This window comes from Eurypyga helias, unplaced genomic scaffold (genome assembly GCF_000690775.1).
Source record: "Eurypyga helias isolate BGI_N326 unplaced genomic scaffold, ASM69077v1 scaffold35154, whole genome shotgun sequence".
Classification (NCBI taxonomy): Eukaryota; Metazoa; Chordata; class Aves; order Eurypygiformes; family Eurypygidae; genus Eurypyga; species Eurypyga helias.
Genome location: NW_010248952.1, coordinates 17,713 through 29,774, shown reverse-complemented (window position 1 = coordinate 29,774; position 12,062 = coordinate 17,713).

The following is a 12,062-nucleotide window of genomic DNA, read 5'->3' as shown; positions in this document are numbered from 1 at the left end:
ATGGAAGAGGACAGAGTTTTGGGGGAGAAGTGCCACACTGGTCTGCTGGAACAGTCTTGTGAAACGTTGTGCCTTATTCTTGTCACTGAAGAAGCCTGGAAAATTTATTTTCCTACCATCCCTGATGAATTTTTGGGTGGGATTTATTCCTTCACAAGTTGCTAGGGAGACCTCTGGAATGAAAATTGGGTTTGGCTGGTTGTGTGTGTGTCCCCCCCACTAGGAAGCCTACAAAAGGTTCACTGCTTTTGCAACTAATAAAATTGAAACAAAATTCCCTTCTAACCCTATTCACTCAAAAAATTTGAAAGATGGAATCTACAATGTAGCAGTTTAGTCTCTCAGGATCTGCTAGAGAGTGCTTTTAGCATTCTGTATCAGTGATCTTTCCCAGTGCAAGGAGACTAACCAATACAATGACCTGAGCTGCCAGAGTATCGCTGTTTGCTGACAAACCCCCATAATATACAAGACTTTTGTCCAGATACTCACTACTTGTAAGGGACATTTTATACCTAATGTGTCATCTCTGTGTCTGAGATAGACTCGGGGGGGAAAAGCACAGGAGAGAACATGTAACAGGATTCACCGTTCCCCTTTTCAGGAATTAATTACATCGTTCTTTAGACTTACCCAAGTAGTAAAATCGTATGTGGGGCTCTTGCCAAAGCCCAGTTGACAAAGGATCCTGCTAAACAATTTAGCCTTTGACTTACTTTCCCCAGGGCTTATGATCAATAAGTCCTGCAGGCAAGAATACTGAGGTAACCAGTGTCCCAGTGTTAGTAACTCCTTCAGCCAGATTTCACTTCTCCTTTATCTGATAACTGTTTACAGACCATAATCATAATCCCGATTCCTGTACTAGATTTTCAGAGCAGCCCTACGTGACCTACTAGTATGTTTTTCAGAGTGATGCTGACTTCAGCGATGTCTGCCTTTACCTTCCAGGATTATCTGAATAATCTATGAATTAAGTGTGTATGATTCTTTAGAGCATTTTTGTTGCGTGTCTGTGAAATCCGAATAGTTTGCAGATTCTATTCCAATGCTTAACATACTGCTGTGGCTTTGCTAAAGGACACCTAGGAAAAGGAAGCCTTCCTAAAGTTTTCCAGTGGTCATCATGGGCAGTATCAGCCCACTGTGATGAGAGAAACAATTGAAAATATTGCCCTCAGTCAGTGGCATGACCTGGTTAGGTAACTCTCAGTTGTTCTAAGACGACTCTAACTCTCAGTTGTTCCAAGTCCTTATTATTACAATTCTAAGTGAGAAAATGCAGTGTTTTTTTTCTGAGCAGCACTGTCTTTAGTATTGGTATGAATATTTTTTCCTCTTTCTCAGGCATGTGTGTTGATCACACTAAACACGTTTGGCGTTGAGAACGTACTGCTATGTACAAGATCCATCTTATGTCTTACTTTGTTGACATTCGCGAGGAATAAATTCTCATAGTCATTAAGATTATGTAATCTCTTTTATAAATAATTTGTTACTCTTCAGTGGAATGTATTAGCAACTTATTTTAAAATCAGAATTAGAGTAAGTTACCTAATATACAAAAGCAGCTAGCTTCAGGTAGAACGTCTTGGCAGTTGTGCTGTGTTTTTTGAAGAGAACTGATGTAAGCTGCAGTTTCTTTAGGAATTTGATATGGCTTTGAAGGCTTGTTGGTTCTTTTAAAGTTTTAATGTCAAACCTCTAGAATTTTGAAAACTGATGGTCACCGAAACTGTAAAAGCAAGCAGGTTTTTACAGATACGTTTTTGGTTTATCCTGCTTTATATTATTTATTTTTCAGTGCTAGTGCCTGCTATCTTACAAACTTCTGCTCATGTGTCAGCCCACCGGCCCTTCTTTCCCCTTTTATGTTGTTTGGGAGAATTATTGCCAGATACGGAAAATGATTCTTGAAAATTCTTTGAAGTATAAGGCATTAATTTCCGAATTCTTTCAAAGTAATTGTAAATTTATGTAATTGTAGAGTCTGAATGGTAGTCAAGAGATTTACAAGGCAGTTACTAACTATTAGGACACTAACTCCTGCTAAAATGCTTATTTTTTTTGATTTTGTTTGAGCCTCTAAAGTACTGAAGTAATTTTTGGGTTTGGAGGTGTTTTGGTAGGACATACTGTCACTCCTCAGTTTTATCTAACAGCTTATGCTTTCGTTTCTTCTTCCTTGCAAAACTGTTGAAAAATCTTTGTGGATAAAACCTACACAAAGTGGATATGTGCTTTTTATTTGGTTGTATCTTTGCAACACTTAGGTAATTTAGTGTAACGTAATAGTTGAGCTATTGCAATGTTTCTTCAATAAATGTACTATATTTCTCCCGTTCTTGCCTTACGGCTTGTACGCAGCATCAGGTATTTTGTGGAATATATATATATTGTAGTTTTATTCCATTTGGTTATTTCACTCACCTCTCTTGTCTCAATACTTCTTCCTGTGTTGGCATAGTCAGACTCTCTTGGTCACGATCTCCTTCAAGATTTTATCTTTTCAAGGTGTAAGAATTATGAAGAGATGATATTAATCCTCAGGGGATAGTAGAAATAGGTTAAAAAAGCAGAAGAGATGAGCTTTTACAAGAAAGCACATTCGAACCATCTGGTTTGTCAGCTGTGTGCCGGCCTTCATTAACAAACGTAGTTCTGCCTCCGAGAAACTGGAAGTAGATAAATTCCATAATGGCAGATACAGAGCTTCCCTCAGAGAAACTCAGTGGACTTTACATTGTGCAGTTTAATGTCCAAGGTTTGGACGGGAAGCATGTAGCTTTACTAGAAGGAATAGGATATCTGTTGTAAACCTCCAATGTATGAAGAGGGAAATTTTTCATCATTTTCCAAAATACTTTGTTGAAGTACAAAGCTGAAGCTACTGTAAGTAGTATGGCGAAAAAAGGACAGGTACTGGATAGGAAGTGCAGAAATGCGTTTTGTAAGAAAAGGAGGAATCTTACAAGGTCATAAAAAATGCATGCATTGTGAGGCAGAATAAGTTATGTAAAAAGAAACAAGACACGGATTAATGCCTGTATCTGTATAAATAATTTTGCTTTTGTTTCTTGCAGTTTGGCTGACGAATGTGAAAGGCACCGTCTAGAGGAGTCTTTCACAGGCGTTTTCCTCTCTTGTTGGTAAATATTTCAGTGGTTTGGAATGATGCACATCATGCTCCCTAGTTAACGCTTTGGAGCACTTTGTTTAGGGGATCACTGTCGAACTGCTGTGACAGTTTTGGCAATATCTAGTATTACTGTGGGGGCAAAGGCGACAGCTGATCTTCCCCTTGGGAAATACTTTTCAATTTCAGTATTATTTGCCCACGTTACTTACAAATTCTTGTGCTTCAGAAATATTTTCTATCAGTAATTACAGTAACCAAATCATAATTAATTCATTAGTAATTGAATTAATCGAGTAATTAATTAAATAATTCCTCTTTATCATCTGTTTTCAGTGTACTTTTTGTATATCTGTAACTGTTTGTCCAAGAAATGTTTTGCCTGCCTGTCTGTGGGGGTGTGTTCATAAAACAGCTGCCTTCTGTAAGATAACTGATACTAACTCAAATGTCAGTGTTACTTAATTCATATTAGGACATCTCAGAATCAAGTTAGAAACAAATGATCTTGGCCTGTGTTTAACAGAACGAGAGAGAAATGCGTGAAAATCACTGAATTGTGAATATGAATCCTAATTCATTCAGATGTATATGGAAGCACCTACAGCAGGTATTTGAACTTGCCATCCTAGCAAAAAACGAGTATTTTAAAACCTTCTGTGTTGCTAAAGGAATCTTTAATTTTAATTTTTTATACTAGGAGATTGGAAGAGCACTTTCATTTACAATATCAAAACTTTGCTCTGTCTTATCTAGCTATTATTCAGTTATTTAGCTGAGAGACGTTTTTGATTGTGCTTGAGGCATTAGTTTACACGGTATTATTTAGAGAATTAGTCCTAGTAACTAATTATAATACTTGAAAGGCCCTTCTTTTGATATTCATTATTTTTTCCCAATAATCCTGTCAGCAGCATGTCTCCTGCAATGGGAATTTGAATTTGGCGTTGTGTTGTGTATTTTTTTTCCCCCAAGTTGAAAGGAAAACAATGTGGTCCTTTTGTTCCACCTATGTTACTAGTTCTCTTCACGTTGTAATTTCTGCTTACATTTTTATTCAGGCTATTTGCCTGGAAGGCTGAAGGAGGCTTTAAAAGCCGATTATTTATGTATTTGGCTCTCATTTTGATTGTCACTGGGATGGATGTATTCATACCTTTCAAGACTAATTTAGGCATTTAATTTCAGCAGGTCAGAGAACCAAAAGCAGGAGCCTAAATTCCGTCTTTAGGCAACAGAGATGTAGCAGCACAGCGTGCAGGGATAGAGTGGACACTCGTTGCAGTAAGCCCCTAATCAGCAAAAGAAGTCTTAGAATAAAATAGATTTGAAAATTTTGAAAATAGCATGTAAATAGTTGATACATTCTGCAGGTGAACTGTATGTATTTAACCACAAGAGGGCAGTGTTATACCAGATCTGTTGCAAATGGAAAAGTAGTTTTGCTTTGTTTGTAATTGTTTTAGCAGCAAAATTTTAATCTCTTTTATATTTTTATCTTTTTAGTGGCACACACTAAACTGCAGAGGTACATGCTTCTCAGTCACTGGTGTTATATATATTTATGGTCTTTTGGCTTGATAAAAGGTCAACACCAGGCTAATTTATTCACTTATCCACAAAATAAATCTGCTTCTTAATTTTCCTAAACATTTAACATCTAGAAGAACAGACAGAAGATTTTATGTGGTAAGTTAGGGAAGAGCTTTATCAGGCTGTAAACTTTTCACAGAATCACAGAATCGTTTGGGTTGGAAGGGACCTTAAAGACCATCTAGTTCCAACCCCCCTGCCATGGGCAGGGACACCTTCCACTAGACCAGGTTGCTCAAAGCCTCATCCAGCCTGGCCTTGATGTTTCCTGAAGAAACATCCTCTCAGATCCCATGTAAAATGACTACTGGAGAAAATTTCTCTTTGTGGTGCAGTACACATAATAAAGCACTGCCACAGAATTGCAGGGATCTGTGTAAATAACTTTTAGGTTATTTATTCCTAAAGCTGAGTAAGCGTACGTTTGCAGTGTTGGGCAAAGTTCAACCTTCAGTAATGCTTCTGCATGGCTACTATTTCATTCGAGCTGCTCCAGTGGAGCCTAAGGTGGGATTTAAAATAAGGAGTATCTTACCCTGTCACCTTGAACTGTGGAGAATGTGTGCGTTTGTTCTTGCCTTCCTCTGTAGTGCTCTGCGTTTTACTTAACGGGGAAAGTTAAGCTAGACTGATGGTTCCTGCTTTTCTCCGTTTTACTTGCTCTCACGGCGTAACGCAGCAGCTGTATCTGCTGGGCCGCGGTCAGCGCTGAGCAACAGCTGCTGCTATCGAGTAGGAGTAGGAAGAAATAGTAAGCTTAGTTTAGTAAGTTTAGTTTTAGTTTCTTCACATGCTGTTGCTACCTTAGGGTTGTTTGATGCATCGTCACCACATAGTTTACAGCCTGTGTAGTTGTCCTGGTTTTTGAAGGTGAGAATTTGTGTTAAAAGTTCTGAAATAGCATTGTGGCTATCAGTGAAGCTGGTTGTGTGTTCTACTTTGAAGTGGGAGCTTTGTCCTTTAGAATACTGCTTTTTTTTATATGTGTATTTTGTTGTTTCGAACTTAATTTTGTCTGGCTGTTACTTCAGTAATCCATTTCCGCTGCACATTTTCTGATAGGTGTATTGCTTGACTTATATGCCGTGTTCAGCTGTCGTCTGCTGGGGCGGGCTTGATAAACCGGGCTGTTTTTCTCATGCTCTTTCCTTGCTGGTGGGGACGTGCTTCTGAATAGAGGTCAAACTCTGTTCTTGGTTTTCATTTTGTTAAGTTAGGAGCTGCCTTACCAGCATGCACAGTGGGTAAGCAATCTGAATGTCAGTCTTTTGTGGTGGTAAAAAAAGCTGAAGTTGTACTTTGATTTGACTCGGGTGAAATGTGGGATTGATCAACAACCCCTATTCCTTATCTGCCCATTTGACCACTCCAATGTTTTCCGTCTGGTTGTGTTTGCTTCTTACGTCTTCTGTTCCTCTTACATGTGTTGTCTGCCAATATCTGAATTACATTAAGGTTTTACGTGTTATGTTTCAGCAGGGCCTTTTTTTTTGAACTTCTAGTAAATCTTGAGCCCCTTTATTATTTCTCAGTACTGGCTAAACCACAACACCTTTTCTTTAAGATCTGAAGAGTATGCTTTGTGTTTAGTGTGTCAGAACAACGAGGCTGCTAACGAGACTGATCTCTACCAAACAATCTACTCTATAACCTAGTTTGTCACTGATACCATGGTTTTTGATGTTGAGTTAGACCTGTATGTTGAGCTAAATAAACAGAATCTGGGAGGTCCCGCTTCATGCTTTGTAAGTGATTGGTGCTGTTGCTAGGAGAAGAGCATGTTAACAGTTCTCTGAGCTAGTAGTTGCCTGGGGAACCCACAGAAGTGTGCTACTTCTCATCAGAACAAGCTCACAATCTTTTTCTTGCCTGTGCTCCCTTTCCCCCCACCGCCCTCTCTAGCATAACAAAAGCCGTGCATGAAGGAGGTTGCATCCTGATGACAGAACTAAGTCCTTTCTCATTCTCCAGCATACAGGTCTTCTTACAGCAAAGACCCAGTAGCTTTGAAGAAAATGGTGTGTGGCCAGACCTTGACTGATCACAGAAACGGGGAGTAATTGACCTGGTAAGAATTGAGGATCATGAACATCACACCTGTTAACGGTCACTGGCACTTTCTTTTGGAAGTTGTTGCCATTCTCTTGCTTAAACAAGAATCTAAGTCTCACTTACGAATTGCATAGATTTTAGGTAAAGTGAAAAGTGTTTACTTCAAAAAAAAACAAAACAAAACAAAACAGGATCACTAATTACTACTGAAGTAATTTTCTAATGGAAGAGTAAGTTAAACTCCGTTTGCTAAAAAAAAAAAAAAGCCTTAAACTGTGTGCATGGTTAAGCAATTTGAATCTCCAAATTCTAAATAGGTTGGCTGAAGGACATATCTGGCCTTTTACGTTCAAATTAAATAAACCTCAGAGTGGTACAGAAAATCAGAAAATGGCATCTAAGTCTTCTTTTTATGAAAAACGTGTTAAACCGGGTGACTCTAGGTCAATTAGCATGTAACAATTCTAAGAAAAAAATCTGTATGATGGCATCCTATTGCAGATTTGGAAATACTTCGGTAACAGGAGTGATCTCACATGACTTTATTGGAAAATAGATATTTTAATCATGTCTGACAAAACCAGTTGTAATAGAATAGTGTAAATTAAAGTACAGCACTCGTACCATCCACAAAGTGTATATTAAACGGATGTAGAACGGATTAACTGGCAGACGGTAGTAACCACTGAAAAGAAGTATTTCTACTAGGGTTATAGGGAATGGCTCTGGGTTAATGCAGTTTCATATTTTTTAGTAATTAAATAAGTGATAAAATTTGTGGGTAATTAAAAACAGAAATCACATTGTGAGAAATAATTAAGATGGGAATGATGGCACCGAGCCATAATGATGATGCCGTAGTACATAAGGTCTTCAGAAAGAGAGCACATTTGGGTACTGTCAGTTGGAAAACTGTAATCGAGTTTTGTTCGCATTCATAGGTTTTGCTACTGTATTCTTTCAGAAACAGAAAATCTGTTTGCAGTGACCTGATTTGTCTGTGAATGCATGAAGAGGGGGAAAAAAAGGTACTTAAAGCCTCTTTCTCTGTCAGAGAGAAACCATATTAACCAGTAACAGGAATTGAAAACTAGAGTGACCGAAATGAGTGCATTTCAATGATGAACATGACATCCAGAGTGGGAAAGGGTGACTCTCATTTATTTCTTCTTTGTAGTAGAACCCAAAGCTAGTTCTACAGTGAACCGACTACGGAGTGAAACAAACAAACAAAACCAACCAAGAACCCCTATGGCTTCTGATATTGAGGTGTTTAAGGCTTATCAGATGTTAACACTCAGGTCTCAGTTGTATGAATCAGGTGAACTCTCTGCGAGATTCTTCTTGGCTGAGTTGCTTTTGACAATGGTGCCTTTCTTCTCTCTCTCTCTTAAATTGTTTTCTGCAGAGGAGTTTTGAAGTATGTTTATTTTCTAATTTATTTATCATAGGTTGTCTTACAAAGAGACCAGCTCTTACCAAAGAAAATGATACCTTTTATATTTCAAAAGTACTTTTAGTTTCACAGCAGGAGGAGCCTGTGCTACTCTTGAAGGTACAAACTCTTTCCTGATATTTGGAATTTTAAAAAGACTCTATAATACTGTGGATCTCAGTAAAACTTAAGTTTGTAGATGTGCTGTGCCAGCTGAAAAATGGCATCTGCATTATTATGTAAGAGTCCCTGAGAGCAATAGAACACCCACAGGCAAAACTTGAAGCTGTCAAATAATTCAAGAGTGATGATATAAATCAATGACACTGAGGTAACAGAAAAGAAAGAACTGCAGTTGCATTGGTGAAGGGCCTTTTTGCCCCATAAACCCCAGCAAAATGTACAGTTTCTTTTAAGGTGCTTCCTACATCCGACCAGTTCATTTTTTCCCACAGAACTGTAGAAGTTTAGCTACCTTATCACTGGAATAAATGCTCCCCTTAAATCTAGCGCTGGGCGAGGTCTGTGGTGGCTTTCTTCTTGAACTTTGAAGCAGTGTGAATCTGTTCCTAAATCGTTTCTGTGGTGACGACCTGTGGTAGGAGCAGTGTTGGTGTCTCTAGTGGGGGCCCTGGTCTAGAACTAGAGTGCTCCAAAACGTGACGGCGGTGCAAACCAACGAATCCCGCCTTTGGCTGGCATTTCACCTACAGTGGGACTGTTGAGTGGCGATAGTCGAAATGCCGGATCATTTTGCAAGGGGTTCGTGTTTCAAAGCCTGCAAACACATGGGCCTAACCTAGTGGATCTGTTCAGGAAGAAAACGAAGGCGGTTGGTAAAGGGAGGTTATACTGTGATACGTTTAGTTCTTGGGCAGGGGGAGGATTCGGCAGAAGACAGATGAAGTCCAGACGCTTTTCCTATGCTCCTTCCTAAGCAAGCTTTCGTGGTAAGATTTTTAACTATGAATCCTTCAAACTGGGAAACTGAAATGTAAACAATAATCTCTTAAAAGATCTCTGTGGGGCGAGAGATCTAAGAAGGTAAAAATGGGGGCTGATAATCAGTTTTAGTCATCTCCAGATGTGACTCCTGATACGGCAAGTACAGAGGAACTGTGAGGGTCGAGGGCAGAAGAAAGTAGACTACGCAGCTTACCCAGATTTCTTCACTTTGGTCCGCTAATACCTTCAGGTAATATAATTTGTGTGTGTATTGTCTTTACACCAACCGTGAAGGAAGTGCATTTAACTTCTGCACACACCTTTATGCACCTAGGGCGTGCAGTGTGCCCATGTCAGCTATTTGGGGTAGCTGAAGGAGCCATCCAACGCGGCTATTGACTGAATTTATGTTTCTTTCTTTGATGTCTGTACGTAGGCAGTCTTCAGGTAGCGGCATTGTTGAGGAAGGCTTCCCTTTAAGGTGGGAGTCAGGGGCAGTCAGCGTACACGTGTGTGTGCAACTTGATCAGGCCTTAGTGCGGATAAAAGGCGCTTCGAAGCCCATAGTGCAAGTGGCCATGCCTTCATGTTCCTTGCAGTAATGGTAGGACTGGTGGTGGTGACTTTTTTGCTGCATTGAGGGGAAAAGTGTTGTGCATAGGCACCGCAGAGGGCAGTGCCAGTGTCCCAGCAGTACTTGTCATATACACAGAACCTCATCCCAGCAAAACAGTACATTTTAAACAAAATAACTTGAGTTTTGGTGTTTTCAGTTGATGATACTAATATATGTATAGAGTGTGGGTTTTTCCCTCCCTCTGAGGATTGAATTGAAGTATACAACGCAACACATGACAGAATCAAAGAGTGGTCTTTGGGACAGTATTTTATCTTTCTTTTTGAACGTGTCTCTGAAGCTACCGTATGTTTTGGTGCTTCCTTTCTTTTTTTTGGATTTTGATTACCTGAAGTGACTTGCCCCACGTCTGTCTCCAGATGTTGGTAGGCCCTGCTATAAAAATGAGGCTAGGCATCAAATACGTGTGTAGGTGTAGCTTTAGATGTTTATTTTTGGTAGCTGTATCTCTCATAAATACGCTTATGTAGGAGCTGAGCCCGTCGGAATCCTCTGTGCACACAAATGAAAACTCTGGATTTGGAATGTAACAGCTGCATGAGTAGGTCACGAAAGTGTCATTATAAACTAAAAGTTGATTGAAATCTTAAAGTATGTTTTCTCTGAGCTCATGATTGGAGCAATATTTGTAAGCACGAATTTTCTTTTTGTTCATATAAATGTTCAGTCTTTTTCTAAGTTTTGCTACGTGGTTAAAGGATAATGTATTCCTGTGGCAGCGACTTCCCCAAGTATTGTCTCACTTCGTTTTACCTATATTTTATTCAGGGAAAACAGAAGCTCTCAGTCTGCTCAAATGTTCATTTTTTAACAAGCGATACTAGGGAAGCTGCAGTCTTTCTTCCCCCGTCTTTACTTTCTGGAGGTTTTTCGTGATTCAGATTGCTTTTTGCCGCCCTCCTTTGCACTTCCCACTCTTGTACTTGCACTTTCTAGAGAGGGGTGATTAGTATGAAAATGATGGCATAGAATTCATCTCCAGGTGGTAGGAGAGGTGGAGATAATAGTACAACTCCTCTTTATCCCTGTCGGTGTGGATTCTCATATCCTGTTTTAGTTACAACTTCTTACGACAGCCAGGCCCCCCTCCTAATCGAGGACAATGTATTTAGAGCCCTGTAGGATGCAGGATCCGGCTCTTCTCTCTAAGGCTTATTACCCTAACATCGTCTGACATGAAATTCACATGCTGTTGTGAGTCCCGCTTCCGTGTGTGTTAAAGGATACGTGGCCCTGTGCAGGCGCGTCGGGTAGATTTTAGGAAGTTGTGCCAGTGGGAGCAAAATTCAGTCGTTACGGATGGGGCTGTTGTTCAGTAAAACTCTTCCTGAGACCCCAGCTAGACAAGGCATTGTAAAGTGATCCGTTGGTTCTAGTGGCAGAGCCCATTTAAGCCCTTTCTTCTCTCACCTGTTGTTCGTTTTCTGCCTGTCCCTGAACAGCGGTTTGAGACTGTGCTGTGCACAAAACGACTGAAAGGTCAAGAGGCGTGGGGGTGGGGGCACTGTAAGCCTGCCTCGTTGCTCAAACCAGCGTGTTGTGTAACTGTACCTCCGTTAGCCCAGAGAGGACTGGACTGTGGTGGACACCGGGGAGACCTTGCCTTCCTCACCTTTAGGGACAAGGAGTGTCCGCCACCTAAATACTGGTTTGTCACATGCACACTGCGCTGCTTATTTTCCTAATGAATAGTTGTATTTCCCAGATTTTCTACCTGAGCTTTAAAATAGCAGTTAACATCTTTGGCCCAGACAAAAAAATTGCCGTATTATTAATTTTGCTTTTGCTGTTCAGTGGTTAACACGCCACTCTACGTTACTTGTTTTGAACCACTGAACATCAGCACCCGCGCTGAGAAGGTGCCTGTGCAGAGCAGGAGGGTGTCTTGACTTAGCTGTTCTTGGAAAGAACGCTGCTCTATCTGCTGCGGAACTCTGTGAGTGGTTTTCCAATGCTGACCATGTAGAACTTCTCCTGGAGAAACCACCACAACTCCATCCACATCTAGGACAGATCTCTGAGGGGCTTCAGCAGTCTAGAATCTGTTCTGCAATTCAGCTTGCATCTGGGGGACACATGAAAACACTTTTTGTTGTGATTCTGAAGGGTGTGGTTTTGGTTTAAGAAAGTGAATTTAAAATATTGGCTAAATAACACCGAAACCAAATCTATTCCCAGCTCCTGTGTGCAGTTCAGTTATATCATCTGCTCCGCACAAACTATGTCTTGTTACTGGTGACTCTGGGGTACAAATACATTCTGCC